We start from the raw sequence: 18,418 nt of genomic DNA, 5'->3' as shown, positions 1-18,418 counted from the left end.
TAATGTATATTCAGCTTCCTATAATATATACAGGAGTCACAGTTTCCTATGATATATATACAGCAGTCACAGCCTCCTATAATGTATATACAGCAGTCGCAGCCCCCTTTAATATATACAGCAGTCACAGCCTCCTATATTGTTTATCTAGCAGTTGCAGCCTCCTATAATGTAACCAGTGGTCACATCCTTCTATTATATATTTCTAGCTGTCCAGCCTCCTATAATATATATATATATATATATATATATATATACACAGCAGTCACAGCCTCCTATAACATATATCCAGCGGTCACAGCCCCCTTTAGTATACAGCTCTGGCAACAATTAAGAGACCACTTCCAAATTTTCAGTTTTTCTGATTTTTCTCTTTATAGGTATATTTTTGAGTAAAATGTAAATTGTTCTTTTATTCTATAAACTACTGACAACATGACTCCGAATTTCAAATTTTCAAAGAAAAAATGTATTTATTTTATAAAAATGAGAAATGATAAAAATAACAAAAAAAAATGCATTGCTTTCAGACACCTCAAATAATGCAAAGAAAACAAGTTTATAATCATTTAGAAAAAAAATACTAATGTTTTAACTCAGGAAGATATCAGAAATCAAAATTATGTGGAATAACCATGATTTTTAATCATAGCTTTTATGCGTCTTGGCTGCTTTCCACGAGTGTTTCACACTGCTTTTGGGTGACTTTATGCCACTCCTGGCGCAAAAGTTTAAGCAGTTCTTTATTTGATGGTTTGTGACTATCCATCCTCCTCTTGATTACATTCCAGAGGTTTTCAATGGGGTTCAGGTCTGGAGATTGGGCTAGCCATGACAGAGTTTAGATATGGTGGCTATTATATATATCCAGCAGTCACAGCCTCCTATAATGTGATTTCTTGATTGAGAACAGGCGTAGCAGTAATCAGGCCTGGGTGTGGCTAGGGATATTGAACTCAAAATCCCAAAGATGTGATAAGCCACAGTTAATTTATGTTTTAAGTGGGAGGGGCAATCACTTTTTCACAGTGGGCCCTGTAGGTTTGGATTTCTTTTTCCCTTAATAATAATAATAATAATAACGACATTCATTTATCTTCCTTTTTATGTTTATTTGTGTTACATTTGTCTAATACTTAAATTTGTTTGGTGATCTGAAATATTTAGGTGCGGCAAACACTTTTTGTTCACTCCACTGTATATACAGCAATTGCAGCTTCCTACAATATAGACAGCAGTCACAGCCTCCTATAATGTATATACAGCAGTCACAGCCCTATCTCCAATATTTTTCTATGGGGCTGTGCTGACCAGCACTTTTTTTTCTGTTATGCTAATTCGACATGAGAAAAAAAATAGTTACATGCTGCGATTGGCAGCGTATATTGGATTATGTGCACCCATTCAAGTCTATCGGTGCGTGTGACACATCGGACTGCACTCGTGTCATCTCAGGGTGCTGTCCGATATACACCGAGACAGTCAATGGAGAAGATGGAGAAATTAATCTCCAGATCTTCTCATCACCTGTGCTCCGGTTCTCACATATGAGAGAATCAGATGACAGTGAATAACACTCGGCTCGCACTTGGATCAAAGTGTCATTTGCATAATTGGCCCGATTCTCTCTCATGGAAGAATATAAGCTCGTGTGAGCGAACCCTAAATGTAAAAAAACTGGAGAACTCTATTAGCCTCTAGTATAGGACTCTATCGAGGAGGCTCAGTGGTTAGCACTGCAGTCTTGCAGCGCTGGTGTCCTGGGTTCAAATCCCACGAAGTACAACATTTGCAAGGAGTTTGTATGTTCTCTCCGTGTTTGCGTGGGCTTCCTCTGGGTTCTCCGGTTTCCTCCCACACTCCAACAAAAGGGGTTATTTACAAGTTATAGAGTTTTTTGTCAGTGACGCCACCAGTGGGTTGCGATAAGGGATGGTGGCGCCACCACTGCCTTGTATGTGGGTGCCCGGGGCTGATGGAGCGGGGCAGCAAGGTGGGATCCCCTCCACGGGTAGGGGAGGTTTAGTCCCGGGCCCAGGGTATTGTGAGGGATTGCAGGGAGCAGGAAACTCACAGTTCGGTTGTCGTGGTGCTGGATGAGCTGCTAATGATTTGGATGGTCAGGCACCACACACAGTCTGTATTGTAAACCAAATTGCCAATGGCCGGTCACCTTTGGCAGGTGTCTTCGGGTCCCACACCCAGATATACAGCCAGGGGACCTTTTTCCATACTCTCTGTCTGTCTCTTTCTTGTCTGGACTAGTCTGCTTGAACGGCCTCCGGACCGGATCCCCTCTCTCGGCACCGGCGGGCTACAACCCTGTCCCGTTCGGCCTCAGGTTCCCCGTGACCAGATCCCCGTGCCTATGGCCCTCACTGCTACCTAGTCCGGTAGTCTAGGGCTCCAACCCCAACTACCAACCTCTCCAGGAAGAAAACAAAACTGAATATTCCAGTCCATATTAATCATTACAGACATAGAGAGTCTCCCAATATAAACTAAAATAACCTACATTGACCTCCATATAATATAATTATGCTCACTTATGAACAGACAATGATAATATTTATTTTTGAAAAATTTATTTATATAGTTCAAAGGGATACAAAAAGTGCAACACAAAGTGCAATGTGCATAAAAACATGTGCTGACAGTCAGGGCAGCATGTCAGAAAAGGACAGACTGAAATGATCAAAAAAACCTTGCAAGGTATGAGTATACAAACAGTGTATATAGTCAGAGTTCATACAATATAAGCATAAAAATGAACACCCAATCATATCACAGTAAAACATCAAAAAGCAGCCTAGATAGACCCATATGGTGGTCACACAGGACCTGACACAGAGCAGGAGTATATAAAGAGTGTATACAATCCGAGTTCATGCACAATAAGCAGAATAATGAACAGCCGAATACATCATAATAAAACTCCACAATTGACCTAAATAGACATGCTTATCTGGGAGCTACCAATAGATAAAGACACATAACAGTGAAAAGTACGGTAGCCCACCAGGAACACTCATTTGTATAGCCACCAAGATCATCCATAATATGCAAGGGTTACACCAGGAAGGTATGATAGCCCACCAGGAAGAGAAGTTACAGCCTGCCTGATATGCCGCCCTGCACCTCAGACGCGTTTCGCCACCCGCTTCATCGGTGAGGAAGCTTCAACTCCCTCCTGTCAGCTCTTCACTGACTACAGCTCAACTGAAACTAAACTCTGCTTTGTCACTTCACATGCTCTCCTCGACCCCTCCTGGGGAGGGGGTGAGTAGGGCCCGATTGGCTGGTGTACAGTCAGGGCCAGAAATATTTGGACAGTGACACAAGTTTTGTTATTTTAGCTGTTTACAAAAACATGTTCAGAAATACAATTATATATATAATATGGGCTGAAAGTGCACACTCCCAGCTGCAATATGAGAGTTTTCACATCCAAATCGGAGAAAGGGTTTAGGAATCATAGCTTTGTAATGCATAGCCTCCTCTTTTTCAGGGACCAAAAGTAATTGGACAAGGGACTCTAAGGGCTGCAATTAACTCTGAAGGCGTCTCCCTCGTTAACCTGTAATCAATGAAGTAGTTAAATGGTCTGGGGTTGATTACAGGTGTGTGGTTTTGCATTTGGAAGCTGTTGCTGTGACCAGACAACATGCGGTCTAAGGAACTCTCAATTGAGGTGAAGCAGAACATCCTGAGGCTGAAAAAAAAGAAAAAATCCATCAGAGAGATAGCAGACATGCTTGGAGTAGCAAAATCAACAGTCGGGTACATTCTGAGAAAAAAGGAATTGACTGGTGAGCTTGGGAACTCAAAAAGGCCTGGGCGTCCACGGATGACAACAGTGGTGGATGATCGCCGCATACTTTCTTTGGTGAAGAAGAACCCGTTCACAACATCAACTGAAGTCCAGAACACTCTCAGTGAAGTAGGTGTATCTGTCTCTAAGTCAACAGTAAAGAGAAGACTCCATGAAAGTAAATACAAAGGGTTCACATCTAGATGCAAACCATTCATCAATTCCAAAAATAGACAGGCCAGAGTTAAATTTGCTGAAAAACACCTCATGAAGCCAGCTTAGTTCTGGAAAAGTATTCTATGGACAGATGAGACAAAGATCAACCTGTACCAGAATGATGGGAAGAAAAAAGTTTGGAGAAGAAAGGGAACGGCACATGATCCAAGGCACACCACATCCTCTGTAAAACATGGTGGAGGCAACGTGATGGCATGGGCATGCATGGCTTTCAATGGCACTGGGTCACTTGTGTTTATTGATGACATAACAGCAGACAAGAGTAGCCGGATGAATTCTGAAGTGTACCGGGATATACTTTCAGCCCAGATTCAGCCAAATGCCGCAAAGTTGATCGGATGGCGCTTCATAGTACAGATGGACAATGACCCCAAGCATACAGCCAAAGCTACCCAGGAGTTCATGAGTGCAAAAAAGTGGAACATTCTGCAATGGCCAAGTCAATCACCAGATCTTAACCCAATTGAGCATGCATTTCACTTGCTCAAATCCAGACTTAAGACGGAAAGACCCACAAACAAGCAAGACCTGAAGCCTGTGGCTGTAAAGGCCTGGCAAAGCATTAAGAAGGAGGAAACCCAGTGTTTGGTGATGTCCATGGGTTCCAGACTTAAGGCAGTGATTGCCTCCAAAGGATTCGCAACAAAATATTGAAAATAAAAATATTTTGTTTGGGTTTGGTTTATTTGTCCAATTACTTTTGACCTCCTAAAATGTGGAGTGTTTGTAAAAAAATGTGTACAATTCCTACAATTTCTATCAGATATTTTTGTTCAAACCTTCAAATTAAACGTTACAATCTGCACTTGAATTCTGTTGTAGAAGTTTCATTTCAAATCCAATGTGGTGGCATGCAGAGCCCAACTCGCGAAAATTGTGTCACTGCCCAAATATTTCTGGACCTAACTGTATATCTGTGTGGGGACTGTGTTGGTGCCAAGGAGGAGAATGGCCTGCACTTTGGTGGATTTATGCAGGCTCTGTGACAACCTGGTTTTGCCAGAGCGTTTTATATATATATATATATATATATATATATATATATATATATATATTATATATATACACTGTGTGCAGAATTATTGATCACATGAGAATTTTTATACATGTTGCCCTACTCCAAACTGTATAGACTTGAGAGCCAACTACCAATTAAGTAAATCAGGTGATGTGCATCTCCGCAATGAGGAGGGGTGTGGTGTAATGACATCAACACCCTACATAAGGTGTGCTTAATTATTAGGCAACTTCCTTTCCTTTGGCAAAATGGGTCAGAAGAGAGATTTGACGGGCTCTGAAAAGTCCAAAATTGTGAGATGTCTTGCAGAGGGATGCAGCAGTCTTGAAATTGCCAAACTTTTGAAGCGTGATCACTGAACAATCAAGCGTTTCATGGCAAATAGCCAACAGAGTCGCAAGAAGCGTGTTGGGCAAAAAAGGAGCAAACTAACTGCCCATGAATTGAGGAAAATCAAGCGAGAAGCTGCCAAGATGCCATTTGCCACAAGTTTGGCCATATTTCAGAGCTGCAACGTTACTGGAGTATCAAAAAGCACAAGGTGTGCCATACTCAGGGACATGGCCAAGGTAAGGTATGCTGAAAAACGACCACCTTTGAACAAGAAACATAAGATAAAACGTCAAGACTGGGCCAAGAAATATCAAGACTGGGCCAAGAAATATCTTAAGACTGATTTTTCAAAGGTTTTATGGACTGATGAAATTAGAGTGACTCTTGATGGGCCAGAGGCTGGATCAATAAAGGGCAGAGAGCTCCACTCCGACTCAGACCCCAGGAAGGTGGAGGTTGGGTACTGGTATGGGCTGGTATCATGAAAGATGAACTTGTGGGACCTTTTTGGGTTGAGGATGGAGTAAAGCTCAACTCCCAGACCTACTGGCAGTTTCTGGATGACAACTTCTTCAAGCAATGGTACAGGAAGAAGTTGGTATCGTTCAAGAAAAACATTTTTCATGCAGGACAAAAATAATGACATGGCCCCCTTGTTCACCTGATCTGAACCCCATAGAGAACCTGTGGTCCCTCATAAAATGTGAGATCTACAGGGAGGGAAAACAGTACACCTCTCGGAACAGTGTCTGGGAGACTGTGGTCACTGCTGCACGCAATGTTGATCGTAAACAGATCGAGCAACTGACAGAATCTATGGATGGTAGGCTGTTGAGTGTCATCATAAAGAAGAAAGGTGGCTATATTGGTCACTAATTTTTTGGGGTTTTGTTTTTGCATGTCAGAAATGTTTATTTCTAAATCTTTTGCAGTTATATTGGTTTACCTGGTGAAAATAAACAAGTGAGATGGGAATATATTTGGTTTTTATTAAGTTGCCTAATAATTCTAAGAATTCTGTGCACAGTGTGTGTGTATATATATATATATATATATATATATATATATATATATATATATTAATGGGTGTATGTCTGTCTGCATCTGTATACAAAAAGACCAAATGGAAGCGTTGTGAGGATTGTATAAAAAATGGAAATGCACAAACACATGAAATATAAAGATGAAAAAAAATCAAGATAATAAATGTGGGCACGACAGAGACATGCAAAGCTTTGCATTAAAGAGTTGTCCAACAGTAAAATATATTGTTTTAGGCATGGACTGATTGAAAAATAATAAACAGAGGAAAACTCACCTTCCAGCTTCCCCACGGATCCAGCATAGCCTGCTCCAGAGGTCTGCATCAGCTCTGGAAGTGGTATCTGCCCTATTCAGACATCACAACACTGATGCAGTCTGTAATGTGGGGCATCCCAGTATTTGACTGAGGGCCCCCTGACTGCTGTGCCCCGTGATAAGGGGTTAATCTGGTCGTCCCATGTAATTTCTCCCTCCTCCCTGTTTTGTTGCAGCCAATGGTTCTGTTCTCCTTCTCCTGCTTCCTCCCTTTATAAACCTCTTCCCGGCCTCTTCCGGTCTCTCCCCACTTTGTGGGACCCGGAGGCAGCTGTCCCCGCTGTGCACCTGGAGAGAGTGAGTACGGCAGTCCATCTAACCGCTGCCATCCCGGACTATCAGGAGGGATTGGGATGCATGGCTGCCATCCCTCATTGCTGGCCGGTGTCCCGTCCCTCCTGATTGTCAAACTCCTGTCCCTGCTCCCATCCATGCCAGCGGGAGGTCGGCGTGCTCGGCAGCCGGATCGCCTAAACCCCAGTGCACTGTTCCCATAGTGCCCCCCTCCTCAGTACCTGCCCCACCAAACCGACAGTTACCCAGCGCGGCAGCGCAGCGCGCGCACCCTTTCATTTACACAAACACCCCCCCCCCCCCCCCAATCTCCCTCCCTCTATGTACCTCCAGTCACGGAGGGCTGTAGCCTCGCCACCTTCCTCCCTTTAGTATATGAGCCGGCAGCTGTGCACTGGCCCTACCCCCTATTAACACTGAGCGGCTGCTGCTCTCCCTCTATGCAGGGAGCGCGGCGCTGCTATCTCTTTTTAACTGCCCGCACCCACGGGCTCCTCTCCTTGCAGTCCCAGCCCCCCCCCTTCACTCTCTCACCTCTGGTGCTGTCTGCTCGGCACCCGTGCACTGTTCCTCCCTGGGTCGCGTCACACTTCTGGCCCCGCCCACCCGCAGCCACCTGTATAGTTGATCCTGGAGTGTATGGGCTCCTTTCAGGTGGTGGGCGTGGCCTATCCAGTGTCACAATTCTCCCCCCCTCCCCTGCCTGCACACCCCACTCTACTGTGTCCCAAGATAGATATATATATCTATTTTATATATATATATATATATATATATCTATTTTATATATTCCTGCTGTAAGTGAGAAATGTATAAAAATATATAAGAAATAAAGAAATTAAAATATATAAAATTAAATAGGATATAAAATTAAAATATATATATATATAAATGAATAGGCTATGGACAGTGTGTATGTATGTATGTATGTATATGTGTTTGTGGGCATGTATGTATGTATGTATGTGTATATATATGTGTGTGTGTGTGTGTGTGTGTAACCCCCTCTGGAAACACCGCTCTGCAATTTGTACATGCCCCAATCATGTGGCAGCTTTCATCATTCCTGGAAGAGGCCCAAACATTTTGCACCTCACCCCCTTCGCAGAATTAGCAGCTGCATTAATTGTCCAGCATCAGTGCCTCATCCAGTGATGTCCCTACCCCACAGTCTCTGCCGGTGGCTGAGGCTATAATAATAAAGGCACCTGATGTCCCTGTCCCTGATGTTATGCCCCCACTCCATTATTAATCACTACCTGTGCTGTCTCCCGCTGGTATGGCCCCTTCTACCCCCCCCCCCTTTTGATCTTGAGCATGCGGGTGCTGGATCCCCGACATGCCGTTACGGCTGTGGTACCCGCTCTGCACGACCCTGCTCCTAGGTATCTTTCACCGCTGGCCGGCCTGTAATAGCTGGAGCAGGCGTTTTGGTTTACCACAGGTTTTCACAAACGAGTCATCACCGAAGACATTCACTACGTCGTTCACCTTCATCATCTGAACGTCCTCTCGCTCCTCGGAATGTCCCCGCAGAAGGACGTCATAGGTCCCATCGCCGACCCTCCAGGCATCTGTGTGCCAGCCAGCCCCTCCTGGTTCCTCAAGACAGTGGTGAGTACCCTTATTCCAGGGCTTTGGGAGGGGAAATAAGACATGATTCCAGTTAAAAAGTTTTTTTTTTTTTTTTAAAAAAAAAAAAAGAAAAAATGGAGCATGGCATCATGGATTTGACCCCCGGATATTTCTTAGAGCTGCTGATTTACTAGGTTGCTAATTACAATGCGCACACGTTCATCTGCTTTTGAGGGGTTTGCCAACAAAGCTTCACGCCCGCTCCCCTACAGGGGCCTCAGTTTCCAACACCTACACTGGATCAGTTTCTGTTGTGACAGCCCTCTGTTACTTACCTAATTATTAGCCATTCCTTATTAAACAATTATTCACCATTCAGTATTAGTTGATATATATATATATATGCTGTGTATATATATAATATAATCTATATGTATCCGATCCCAACACATTTTGCAGGTTTGCTTCAGGAGCGTGCATTGTGTTTTACTGGTTCATCCACACCGCATCAGACACCGGGTATGCCTTTCGCGTTACCGGTTCATCCACACTGTCAGCATTAGACATCGGGTCTGCCTTTCGTTTGATCGGTTCATTCACACTGTCACCAATTTAACATTCATAATCAGACATCGGGTCTGCCTTTCATTTTACCAGTTCATTCACACTGTCACCAATTTTGATCGCTTTGCAGCAAGACATTAATTTATAACACTCTTCTTGGCTTTCTATTCCTCTTATTTTATTGAGCCATTTTAGACCTTTCCTTGAATGGTCATTAATTGCGTGACGGGATCTTTCTAAAATACACCGCTTGATGATTTAATGCTTGCCCAGTTTATTACTCACGTCATGTTCCTTCAGGTTTGGTCCAGCGTTCCCCTATTTAGAGTCGCACCCTTTGTTATTGATTGTTTGTTTGTTGGTAATTAATTCACCCGTTGGGTGGGATTTCCCTTGTCGGTTTTTCCTTTTCTCTTGATGTGGGAATTTTCCCATGCCAGTCGCCCCTTTCCACAATGGGCCTTTGACCGTGATTGAGGTATAGTTCAATGGTAATTGTGCGGGTAACATACAGATCCCTGGTTCAGTCCCAGCGTTGACACTTTACATTTCCCCCATAACAATATCGTATAACGCTTTAGGGCCAGACGTCTGATGGTTTGATAGATTCCCTTTCATCCTTTAATTGCCTTACTTCAGGCTCTGGTTTGGGAATTTGTTTTTAAATATTTCGGGTCCTGTGCGTTAGGGCGTCTCGGGTATCCTAGAGTTTGGTTAATTCACCTTACATTTCTGTGTTTCCCACTAATACCACGCTTCAGATTTTGTTTTTGCTTTTGGTCCATTAACATGAGCACTGCCATTCTTAGACCATTTGTCATGGCTTCTCCTTTTACCCCTCTGTGTCATCACCCATCAGATTATGGTTCTTTAGTGTTTGGTGTCCAATTGGTCCTGGCCCCACTACGGTTTAGTTGGAGAAATAATTGTTGTTTACGCTCCTTCTTGCTTTCATTATACTCTGGGAGCTTTGCCCCAATTCCAGAGCGGAGGGGATCCATTTCCACCCCTTGTGCGAAGTGATGTGTATGGTCGATGATGCTGTGAGGTCTCCTGGGAGGTCTCTACAACATGGTAAGCTTATGGTAAAACATGGTGCAAGGATATTTGTAGGCACGGTTTTTCATATGTTCGCTATTATGTGTTTGCTTCCAAAACCAGTAAGGACTAAAAGATAAATAGCGTGGCGCAAAAAAAAAAAAAAAAAGTGAGACTGTAGTTGCCCACTTCTTGTGAGTATGGTTAAACACCGTTGCGCTGGTCTTCTGAATACTGGGAGACTAGGGAGTCTTGATTACAGTTCGACTGGATAATACAATTTTTATTTTCCAAAACAAGTCCCAGTGGTCTTTGATACCGTACATTTTTCGTTTGGACTTTTTTTCATTTGGATTTCAAGGTCCAACAACCAAGCCTTCAGATATTTGTTCTTGAGTGCCTCGTTTTCTATCCTTGGACCAATTTTACTAGTCTATACTTACCTGCTCTTTTGCCGTCATCATGGGAAAAAGTAATAAAATTATTAGAATGGTCAAACTAAAAAAAAAAAAAAATAAAAAATATATATATATATATATATATATATATATATATATATATATATATATATATATATATATATATATAATCTCTTACAAAATGGTAGAGGCGTACTTCTGATAGGTGTGGTAAGTGCACTGTTTTCTGCATACTAGGTGGTATGCAGGGTCCCGATCATAGGAGAAGTGGAATAATACACTTTTGTTTCCCAGTACCAGTCCTGATGATATTTGTTATGATACCATAACTTGTACAATTGGTCTTTTCAATTTGGATTCCAATGTCAAATCACCGAGCCTTCACATGCTGATTGTTTCCTCAGGTATATTAGACCGGTTTATTGCTTTGGTAACAATTTTCTCTTTTTCAGATGGTGTCAGATCCGTGCTATGGATTTTTGGCTGCTCACCATGAGCAGCCCGGAGAATGGAGAGCTATGCAGGTGGAAGGCATCTGAGACAAGTTTTGGCAGGACCGATTTCCGATTTGCTGAAAGTTATGATCCCACTGAACGCCTTTCTACGTGTTTCTGTTTTTTCCATTTTGGGGACACCCTCTGCCTGTTCTGCGTAGATTTCACTATGATGAGTTCCAGGTTGCATTAGGATCTTATATCGGTTTAGTCAGGTCATTGCTTGTGATCTTCTATTGGTTTAGTCAGAGGTCATTCTTTGTGAGATAAGCCAGGACGGTTATTGATGGATTGTTGAGTACTCCATGCTGGAGTGCCACGTTTTGTTTTGTTTTTATGGTATACATTTAACATTGTTAAAGTTGAAATAGTCCTTTGATTTGCAGGTTGTTACTATGAGTTCCGCGTTGCTTTAGGAGCTTTTATTGGTTTAGCAGAGGTTATTCCTCGCAATGAATGCATGTTGGCTATTGGAGAATCGTTGGGTACACTTCAAGCTGGAGTGCCAAGTTTTATTTGCGGCGGACGATTCAGAGCTTCTGTTTCTCGCTGGTATACATTTAACATAACTTAGAGTGGATATATTTCTTTCGTTTGCAGGTTGGTATTGAGCATGCCTTATTTTCTGGGTGGGGGTCGGAGCACAATTTGCTACTTTGCTCCTCCTTGGCGGTCAATTCAGCAACGTTGGTGGTTTTTGGTACAAAAGCAACCCGCGCCGGGAGTCCGGCTGCGGCGCAACGCTTTGTACTGGCTTACTGTGATTTATTACAGTACTTTTATTTTGATATTTTGGGCTGTGACCGACCACCATCCACTAAAAGATGAGATTTGGTTATTCAATCTCCAAATAAAAGAGTTCTGATTTATATACCTGAGTCTGATTCTTCATTACATGGGACGATTGGTTGTGGGTTTGTTGGGGTCTCAGCAGTCTGTGGGGCATCCCAGTATTTGACTGAGGGCCCCCTGACTGCTGTGCCCCGTGATAAGGGGTTAATCTGGTCGTCCCATGTAATTTCTCCCTCCTCCCTGTTTTGTTGCAGCCAATGGTTCTGTTCTCCTTCTCCTGCTTCCTCCCTTTATAAACCTCTTCCCGGCCTCTTCCGGTCTCTCCCCACTTTGTGGGACCCGGAGGCAGCTGTCCCACCCTCCCTCCCTTTTTCAGTTTTGATGTGATGGTTTTGGTGCAAAAAGCTGACCTGCGCCGGGAGTCCGGCTGCTACACAATGATATGTACGAGTTTTGGCTTTCCTGCGCCGGGAGTCCGGCTGCTACACAATGATTTATACAAGTTTTGGATTTCATAATATCGTATGTAGTCACAGCAGCGGTCAATTCAGCAACGTTGGTGGTTTTTGGTACAAAAGCAACCCGCGCCGGGAGTCCGGCTGCGGCGCAACGCTTTGTACTGGCTTACTGTGATTTATTACAGTACTTTTATTTTGATATTTTGGGCTGTGACCGACCACCATCCACTAAAAGATGAGATTTGGTTATTCAATCTCCAAATAAAAGAGTTCTGATTTATATACCTGAGTCTGATTCTTCATTACATGGGACGATTGGTTGTGGGTTTGTTGGGGTCTCAGCAGTCTAAGCTACAACTGTAAGGTGACTAGAAGAGCATATCATCAGAGACTGCTGCCGTCACTTGACCACTGCAGCCAATCACATACTGCAGTGCTGGTGTGATTTCCAAATGGGATAGACACCATTTCTGGAGAAGGTGCAGACTGAGCGGCCTATGCAGGATTGGAATGGAAGCTAGAAAGTGGGTCTGACTCCAGTTATTATTTTTAATCAAGTCTTGCCTAATAAAAATCTGTATATACTTCACTGTCAGACACTCCCTTTAACAATCTCTTATAGTAAATGTTTATTTTTGGTCATCTGGGAATACCCTGTTTAGCCACTTGGTGGCAGTAAATCTTTCACAAATGTGTCACTGGTCATTATAACTGCAGGCCACCTACTGTACATCTGCATTGTCATTGTAGGACATGACATTGTGAAGAATACTCCTATATTATTGCAAATCACAAAAAGTCTTTGCAATATATATATCGGAAACATAATACAGAGAGCTACAGGTCACTTATGGCTAAATAATATGCCGGCTGGTGTACTTCCCACAGAAAATGCAAACCAATGGCACAACACTAGTCGGCATCCATTATCTGTGGGCATTCAGCAATTGGATTCAATATTGATTGCCAGATGTCACCATGTTGGTGTACCCAGAGAGGTGCAGACTATAGCGACGTACATACGTCTCTATATAATTGTTAGATAGGCAGCAGGGTGCGGGGTCAGTCGTGGTAGATGCTCGCCGTCCAGCTGCAGCGCAGCCCTGGGTCACTTCTTTGCACCTTCACCGCCTCTTCAACGCAGGGGAAGGGTTGCTTTGGTGCAGTCCAGAGGCCAAGACTTGGTTTACCTTCGGGATCACTTCCCAGCTGCCAATTGCAGGTCCCCGTGCCCACAAACACCACACAAAGGCATCATCTCTTTCAAACAGGAAAGTTACTTTACTTTTCAAATCTTCACAATACAGTTTACCATTACGCCTGTGGCGGGCACATTTCTTCTCTGTTTCAGGGGACATAAAACTACTTCTCCTTAAAACCTCCGCAGTACACTCCAGTTCCCCTGCGGGGTTACCACTAGCAACCGCAGTCACACTTAATTTGCCGGCCACCCACTTCCCTGGTACTCGAGCCTTCGAGCCCCTCATCCCCTCACTCATCTTCATGTTGTCAAGCAAATTCATCTATTCCTTCAGGGGTCCGTCAATCCACCCACAGAGATTAGCTATAAGCTGTGATGGGGCCCCTGGGGACGGCACTCTTCTGGTCCAGGTTTGTCAGGCCCTACTCCCCACGTGGGAGCACACTGACCTTCAGCCTGGTAAGGAGGTTCTTCGATATTTGCCAGGTGGTGGCCACCAACCAGGACTTCACCCTTTTGGGACGTGGTTTGCTCAGCCCAGATCTCACCAGGGCCCCACATTGCTGGCACCAGGATCTGACCCAGTGGGTGCAAATTAAACAAAGGTATCGGGGTCTTTCTTCCTCACACCTCCTTTAGATGTGGGTTCTCACTCTCTCCCATCAGGACTCTCCTGCTTCTCCCTGTGTGCTCAACTGTTTGTCTCCTACTCTCCTCCCACACTAACGCCTTACTGCCTAGCAGGCACCAGGGAAATGACTTTTCACAGGGCGGCCACCTAGTGGCCAAATAGACACACACTTTATATATGAAAAAACTACAGTATAACACACTTAGTTTATAACCGGTTGCAGGTCTGGGATGGACCGAACCCTGCACCCCCTCAAATAATAACTAAGGAACATGAGAATTGACACTACATGTATCTAATAGAACAAATATTCTTTAGAGCATGATGCTTCCAAAGTCAGATAAAACATAATACTTACATGCGAAGGCTGTAATTTGGTTTATTTGCCCAAGCCAAGCATAAAGCATACCATGGTCTTTGTGGTCAATAAATGCATCATAGTAGAGAAGTATGTCCAAAAAGCAGCACTCGCCATCTGCCATTGCTATTGGGGTAATACTTTTGGAGTTGATGTCAGCTGTGAATTGGCAGCTGGCATCAAGCCCAGGTGTTAGTAATAGATAGGTGTCTATCCATTGACTCCCATGTTATTGTGAAGCCCCACAGGTGTTGTGTCGGTGCATTACCTTCAGGGACTCCACGTGGATGGAACAGTCTGGTCACAGGTAGGGAATCTTCTCTTAGGATTGTCGTGACGCCACTCTCGGTATTTATTGCGGGCAGGGTGACTGCCACTGCAGATTAAAAGGTGCCTGGGGCTGATGGTGGGTGCAGTCAGTTGTAATGGCCTCCCGAGAGTGAGGCAAGCCCCAGGGCCCTGTGTAAGTGTGTGGAACCACAAGGCACAGAATGACTCAAACACAGAAGCGGAATGTCTTTCAGGGGTTTTACTCACATTAGGTGGCAGAGTGAGTAACCCGGGCGTAGCTGGGATGAACCAGGCTGGAACCAGGTATCCTTCCGGCTGGCTGATGAGGGTGACTACCAACTCGCCTTCCTTAGCCCTTTGTGTTTTGTGGTGACCCCGACTTGAAGTCCCTACGGGGGTCACCCAGGGAAGTTGCTGCTGCTTGTTCTCCCCTCGTTTCGGCCCGTTTGCTTGTAGCCTGGACCAGGTCACTCCAGCTGCTTGCCTCTTGTGAACTATGGGCCCTCTCTTTGCTACGTGGCTGCGGACTCTGTGGTGTTTTCTTGGAGGTCTGAAGTGTCCCCTCAGGCAGGTTTGGCAGAAGAAAGGTGAATCTATCTCTGCACTGGCACCTGTTACCCTTGCGGGCCTGGTACCTCCCTGGCAGTCCCCTTACTCTGCCACCCCTTTGATCTCTTTAGCCTTGGGTGGATTTCGGGTGGCACTACCAGGTGACCGATCTCCCCCGTCGGTAGTCACTGCGCGGATGCTGTTAGATTGCAACAGCTCCAGGGTCTGCTCCTCACGTCTGCCCTCCTTGAGCTGCACACTAAACTGGCTCACTCGTGGGTCCTGCACGTCTGCTGTCTCTGAGCTCCACTTCCAGACTCCTCACTCCTCTCTACTTCCTCTCCCCACTGTGCCTGCCTATGCAACCTAGCAACCAGGCTCTCCACCACACCCCTTGAATGGACATGGAGGCCACGCCCCCTCCTGGAATCTCTCAGGAGTCATCCCAACGGTAGATGTGTGAGACCCGATTACTATGCGCCTGTGTAGTCACACCTCGGTCAGCCTTCTGGATTACCTGTATTGTACTGCCCCCAGCATGGGTGCAGTACTCAGTGGTGCCTGACCAGGTCAGGGGCGCCACATTATAAAAGCGGTTCCTGCAAAAATCAATATTTTCAAAATGGACAAAACAAATGTGTTTATACAACTTTAACTTACCAATGGATCAGCTTTAATGGATGATTATTGGATATATGAACTCAGCCTAAGATCTGAATTCCCTTATCAACAGTATCATGGTGTATCTTAACGTGACCATCTGTCCATCCTCTCCATCCAAAGTGAGCAAAGCTATCTCCACCTGTAAGGCAGGGGTCATAGAGTGCATACGTAGCATACTTTTTAGTCATTTAACCCAGTCCTGCAGCAATAAATAATCACCTGTAAATTTTGTCAGATTACTAAGCATGGCTCTAAGAGGGAGGATGGCGCTTTTGGGCACGGTTACTCACTGATACACCATTTCTTTACTTGAATTTTGCATCTTGCCGATTATGCCAAGTGTAAACAGGTAAGGTGGATGCAACAGTGCAGAGAAGGCTGACCCCAGTGGTAACTTAACAACAGATGTTTACTGTAAAAAAAAATAATTGGCAATACAGATATACAGAGTATGATCACAATGTTGTTCACATTTCTACCACTAAATTACAGTCAGCGTCAGCATTATCTGACTCCCACTATCAGGGTAATGTCAGTGTCACTGTTCTTTCCATCACTGTCAGAAACTATCTTAAGTATATAAAACAGCACACAAGCCTTGGCTAGAGTTGAGTCACTACCCGCTAGGCCACAAGTCCAAATTAGTGGGCTATTTCCTTCACTTTAGCATGCCGTCCAACTACGCCCTCTGTAGCATGGCCATTGTCACCAGTTAGTACTGTACACCTGGGCAAGAAGAAACTGCGCACAAGGAAAGTCCTCTGCAATGGCCGGATCGTCTCTTGGGTCTGGATAAGGATCTTCTTCTGGAACTGGTCATGGTCTTTCTCAGGAACTGGTCATGGTCTTCCTCTCTGCTTAGGTCATGATCTTAATCTCTGCTCAGGTCATTGATGTTCAGCTGTAAGCCTGCTCTGTTGCTCACAGTGCCTCTCTCTTCCAAGTCTAGAAACAAACAACTGTCACCTGACCTGGCATGTCTTGTAATTCCTTCCCTCAAGGAAACACTTACTTTGCTCTTTAGTTCCTGGTTGTTTTTCTTGACCAGCAGAGGGTGATGTTCTCCTGTAGATGCTGCAAGATATTAACTGAGTGCATCTTTTGCTAATGTGTGCATGCCTCTTTGAAACTCTTTGGGTCCGAGAACAGTCAGTGAAAAAAGAGACAGCACATGGATGTTTCACACGGATGTGTGAACATAGCCTAACCAAGGTACAAATCTCTTGATTCTAGTATTTAATTGACAATTGTATAAATTCACAAAACAGTTGTCAACTTTGATGTACACAGTGTAAGGAGCTGAACTCTTGTCGGTGGTCATTGTCAAAAACTGCATGTCTGATCTACTTCATACTCAACTGAATTGAATGAAGCTGATAACAGGTGATCAGTGGGAATAGTGGTCTCAGAGGTTGACAAATCTGATATTAATGAGCTATCTTAAGGCTATTCTATCAGTATGAAAATAGAAGTGGACAACTCCTTTAACTTGTTAAGCAACGTGCAGACGTTGAGTATTTGGTGAGTTTTTTTACCTCAGTATACCAATACCAGATACCAGAAGTGGAACAAACAGAGGAAAAGTATAAGGGATCATTCGCACGTAACTGCTGAATATTCTGCAGCGATTTGACAGCACATGTGCGCTTAAAAATGCTGCAGAAACACTGCATAATGGATGCCGTTTTTTGTACAAAAAATGCCGATTTGATGCGCTATGGCTGCTGCCCCCACCATAGACAGAATGGGATCATTTTATGAACGCACGGATTTAGTCAAAATGTTAGCACCCAAATCGCTGCGTTCATAAAAGCAACTGTTGCGGGCGGAGGAGGGGACGCTGCGCTCTCCCACTGCTCGGGTCCGGCTTCTGTTGCTCGGTGGTGGCTCGAGCGGTGGGCCGGATCCCGGGGACTCGAGCGGCGTTCCTCGCCAGTGAGTGAAAAGGGGCATTGATGGTGGGGATTTGGTTATTGTCCGTGACGCCACCCACGGTTGTGGTGAAGTTGGTGACACCACCCCTGCTCTGGACGGGGATCCCGGGAGCGGTGACAGGGAGCAGCTTTGATGTTAGTTCTCCCCTCCGTGGGTAGGGGGTTGGTTGTCCCGGGGCCCGGTGATGGGGTAGGGAGGGATGGCAGGCGGGTTACGGGGCCTGGTGAGGTGCAGGGTCACGGGGGCAACGCTGTGCCGCACGGCACGGTGGTACTCACTCAGCCAATGATGAGGACACAGTTCTCGGTAAAACACACGGCTGGATGGACGGGTCCCACAGACGGCTGCGGTGTTGTTTCTCCCGGCAGGTTGATGGTGACTGCCTTTCCCTGCACCTA

General features: G+C 44.7%; 1 long non-coding RNA gene across 1 annotated transcript; it reads left to right on the top strand.

Moving 5' to 3' along the window:
- The first annotated feature begins 6,808 nt into the window (after positions 1-6,808).
- LOC142317123 (uncharacterized) lies at positions 6,809-18,177 on the top strand. Its single transcript, XR_012754667.1, has 3 exons — positions 6,809-7,055; positions 8,497-8,666; positions 11,101-18,177. It is a non-coding gene; the product is annotated as an uncharacterized LOC142317123 (long non-coding RNA).
- The last annotated feature ends 241 nt before the right edge of the window (positions 18,178-18,418 follow it).

The sequence above is a fragment of the Anomaloglossus baeobatrachus genome, chromosome 6, assembly GCF_048569485.1.
Source record: "Anomaloglossus baeobatrachus isolate aAnoBae1 chromosome 6, aAnoBae1.hap1, whole genome shotgun sequence".
Taxonomy (NCBI): domain Eukaryota; kingdom Metazoa; phylum Chordata; class Amphibia; order Anura; family Aromobatidae; genus Anomaloglossus; species Anomaloglossus baeobatrachus.
The sequence above is the reverse complement of the archived record's forward strand: the minus strand, read 5'-3'. Positions and strand labels throughout refer to the sequence as shown.